The sequence below is a fragment of the Serinus canaria genome, chromosome 19 (genome assembly GCF_022539315.1).
Source record: "Serinus canaria isolate serCan28SL12 chromosome 19, serCan2020, whole genome shotgun sequence".
Taxonomy (NCBI): domain Eukaryota; kingdom Metazoa; phylum Chordata; class Aves; order Passeriformes; family Fringillidae; genus Serinus; species Serinus canaria.
Window position 1 is genome coordinate 893 of NC_066332.1, and position 4,400 is coordinate 5,292.

General features: G+C 47.6%; 1 long non-coding RNA gene across 2 annotated transcripts; it reads right to left on the reverse strand.

The window, feature by feature from the left end:
- Positions 1 to 318: 318 nt before the first annotated feature.
- On the reverse strand, positions 319 to 3,607 carry LOC127060284 (uncharacterized). 2 transcript variants are annotated; one of them, XR_007779169.1, is made up of 3 exons: positions 3,517 to 3,607; positions 848 to 1,567; positions 319 to 485 (listed from the first exon to the last, which is right to left on the reverse strand). It is a non-coding gene; the product is annotated as an uncharacterized LOC127060284 (long non-coding RNA). The 2 variants fall into 2 exon arrangements; XR_007779168.1 differs by lacking the exon at positions 319 to 485 and having other exon boundaries at positions 679 to 1,567.
- Between the last annotated feature and the right edge of the window lie 793 nt (positions 3,608 to 4,400).

Genomic DNA, 4,400 nt, shown 5'->3' on the forward strand with positions numbered 1-4,400 from the left:
GGTAAAAGTCAAATTTACATACAGAGCAATACAGGGAAATGCAGCAGCTAATGCAAATACACAACAATACAGAGCAATACAACACAAAACACATATTAACACAATATGATAACCTTTTCCCTCTTTTCATTACATGTTGATTTATTGTTACAGGAAACCCAAAACAACACAAGCACACAGCAAACAACATTCATCTACCACTAACAGCCCCTTCCGACACAACCTCACCATCGCTCTCATTGCGACTGCTAAACTACACCCCAGCAATCGTTGGTCCTCGGGAACGTGGTTCCCGGGAGCCTCCTAGAAATCCTCCTGCCTGACAAAAACCCCGGTCCCTGGACGGTCCGCACCCAAACTTTGGCGATGAACCTCGCCTCGCAGACCGGCCGGGACCGAGGAAAAAAAAACCCAGCCGGGGGGGAAAAAAAAAAACCCCCCGGCTGGGGATTTTTTATTCTAAATTTATAAATTAGTTGAAAAACCTGAAAAGCAAAAGTCATACAAGGTTAGAACCCTTCAACACACACATACAAACACACACATGCACACACGTTTCTTTCAGCTTAAACACAAACCCAACATCGCTCCCGTCGCAATCGCTCTGCTAACCCCCAGCACTCATTCACACAGCTCCTTGGGAATGTGGTTCCCAGGAGCCTCCAAGAAATTGTCCTGCCTGACAAAAACCCCGGTCCCTGGACGGTCCGCACCCAAACTTTGGCGATGAACCTCGCCTCGCAGACCGGCCGGGACGGAGGAAAAAAAAACCCAGCCGGGGGGAAAAAAAAAAAAACCCCCCCGGCTGGGGATTTTTTATTCTAAATTTATAAATTAGTTGAAAAACCTGAAAAGCAAAGGTCATACAAGGTTAGAACCCTTCAACACACACATACAAACACACACATGCACACACGTTTCTTTCAGCTTAAACACAAACCCAACATCGCTCCCGTCGCAATCGCTCTGCTAACACCCGGCACGCATTCGCATGGCTCCTGAGGAACGTGGTTCCCAGGAGCCTCCTAGAAATCCTCCTGCCTGACGAAAACCCCGGTCCCTGGACGGTCCGCGCCCAAACTTTGGCGATGAACGTCGCCTCGCAGACCGGCCGGGACCGAGGAAAAAAAAACCCAGCCGGGGGGAAAAAAAAAAAACCCCCCGGCTGGGGATTTTTTATTCTAAATTTATAAATTAGTTGAAAAACCTGAAAAGCAAAGGTCATACAAGGTTAGAACCCTTCAACACACACATACAAACACACACATGCACACACGTTTCTTTCAGCTTACACACAAACCCAACATCGCTCCCGTCGCAATCGCTCTGCTAACACCCGGCACGCATTCGCATGGCTCCTGAGGAACGTGGTTCCCAGAAGCCTCCTAGAAATCCTCCTGCCTGACAAAAACCCCGGTCCCTGGACGGTCTGCGCCCAAACTTTGGCGATGAACGTCGCCTCGCAGACCGGCCGGGACCGAGGAAAAAAAAACCCAGCCGGGGGGGAAAAAAAAAAACCCCCCGGCTGGGGATTTTTTATTCTAAATTTATAAATTAGTTGAAAAACCTGAAAAGCAAAGGTCATACACACAACGTTAGATCCAGTCGGCATGCACTCACACGTGCAAAGACAAGCGGACGCAGACAGACATTGGCATGCTCTCACACATGCTTCCAACTTACACGCTCGCTGCGGCCCTTTTTTAAATGCTGGAGAACGTGCGTCGACGCGTCTTTTGACTGCCGCTCCCTGACGTCAAATGGTAGATTCTGGGGAAATCGGTAGCCTCGGGCACCTGTGAGACAAGAGGAAGTGGTCAACAAGTGTCTATCTGACAGCTAGGACTTGTCCCCACTCTGGGCCAATAAGTTTTCAACCCAAAATCCCATAGAAAACAGATGAACAGTAAAGTTTTTGTAACTGTTCTACCTAGCTGTGACTACAGGCCAGGGCAGGGCAGCTCCAATCATAAAAAGGTAGTATAAGGGTACACGCAGTATAAGGGTACACGCAGTATAAGGGTACACGCAGTATAAGGGTACACGCAGTATAAGGGTACACGCAGTATAAGGGTACACGCAGTATAAGGGTACACGCGTAAGGGTCACGCAGTATAAGGGTACACGCAGTATAAGGGTACACGCAGTATAAGGGTACACGCAGTATAAGGGTACACGCAGTATAAGGGTACACGCAGTATAAGGGTACACGCAGTATAAGGGTACACGCAGTATAAGGGTACACGCAGTATAAGGGTACACGCAGTATAAGGGTACACGCAGTATAAGGGTACACGCAGTATAAGGGTACACGCAGTATAAGGGTACACGCAGTATAAGGGTACACGCAGTATAAGGGTACACGCAGTATAAGGGTACACGCAGTATAAGGGTACACGCAGTATAAGGGTACACGCAGTATAAGGGTACACGCAGTATAAGGGTACACGCAGTATAAGGGTACACGCAGTATAAGGGTACACGCAGATATAAGGGTACACGCAGTATAAGGGTACACGCAGTATAAGGGTACACGCAGTATAGGGTACCCGCAGTATAAGGTACACGCAGTATAAGGGTACACGCAGTTAAGTCAGTATAGGGTACACGCAGTATAAGGGGACACGCAGTATAAGGGTACACGCAGTATAAGGGTACACGCAGTATAAGGGTAACCGCATATAAGGGTACAAACAGAAAAAAGGAGGCAGATGGAAATAAAGTTACAGAGGCAGAGACACAGAGCTAAAAAGAGTGAGAAACAGAAACGAAAGGTTAGGGACAGATGGAAATTAAGTCAAGTTAGAAATAGAAAAGTGAGGAGCAAAAGGAAGAAATACAGTAAAAGAAAATGACCAAACCACACCAAAGGAAGGCAGGAGCCAGGGTAGGGCTAGGGAGAGGGCAGGGGTTATCTTTATTAGGGTTGATTCAACTTTATTAAATGAATATTTTTCATTTACACTTCAGCAAAATACATGGAAACAGTGTATAGAAATGCTAGTACAGACAGACAATCTATAAACACACCAGTAACAGTCAAATTTACATACAGAGCAATACAGGGAAATGCAGCAATAATGCAAATGCAGAACAATACAGAGCAATAGAACACAAAACACATATTAACACAATACAATAACCCTTTTCTGTTTTCATTACATGTTGATTTATTGTCACAGGAAACCCAAAGCAACACAAGCACACAGCAAACAACGCTCATCTACCACTAACACCCCCTTCCGACACAACCTCACCATCGCTCTCATCGCAACTGCTAAACTACACCCCTGCGATCACTGGTCCTCAGGAACGTGGTTCCCAGGAGCCTCCAAGAAATTCTCCTGCCTGACGAAAACCCCGGTCCCTGGACGGTCCGCACCCAAACTTTGGCGACGAACGTCGCCTCGCAGACCGACCGGGACCGAGGAAAAAAAAACCCAGCCGGGGGGGAAAAAAAAAAAAACCCCCCGGCTGGGGATTTTTTATTCTAAATTTATAAATTAGTTGAAAAACCTGAAAAGCAAAGGTCATACAAGGTTAGAACCCTTCAACACATACATACAAACACACACATGCACACACGTTTCTTTCAGCTTAAACACAAACCCAACATCGCTCCCGTCGCAATCGCTCTGCTAACACCCGGCACGCATTCGCATGGCTCCTGAGGAACGTGGTTCCCAGGAGCCTCCTAGAAATCCTCCTGCCTGACGAAAACCCCGGTCCCTGGACGGTCCGCGCCCGAACTTTGGCGATGAACGTCGCCTCGCGGACCGGCCGGGACCGAGGAAAAAAAAACCCAGCCGGGGGGGAAAAAAAAAAAACCCCCCGGCTGGGGATTTTTTATTCTAAATTTGTAAATTAGTTGAAAAACCTGAAAAGCAAAGGTCATACAAGGTTAGAACCCTTCAACACATACATACACACACACACATGCACACACGTTTCCTTCAGCTTACACACAAACCCAACATCGCTCACGTTGCAATCGCTCTGCTAACACCCGGCTCGCATTCGCATGGCTCCTGGGGAACGTAGTTCCCGGGAGCCTCCTAGAAATCCTCCTGCCTGACAAAAACCCCGGTCCCTGGACGGTCCGCGCCCAAACTTTGGCGATGAACGTCACCTCGCAGACCGACCGGGACCGAGGAAAAAAAAACCCAGCCGGGGGAAAAAAAAAAAAAACCCCCCGGCTGGGGATTTTTTATTCTAAATTTATAAATTAGTTGAAAATCCTGAAAAGCAAAGGTCATACAAGGTTAGAACCCTTCAACACACACATACAAACACACACATGCACACACGTTTCTTTCAGCTTAAACACAAACCCAACATCGCTCCCGTCGCAATCGCTCTGCTAACACCCGGCACGCATTCGCATGGCTCCTGAGGAACGT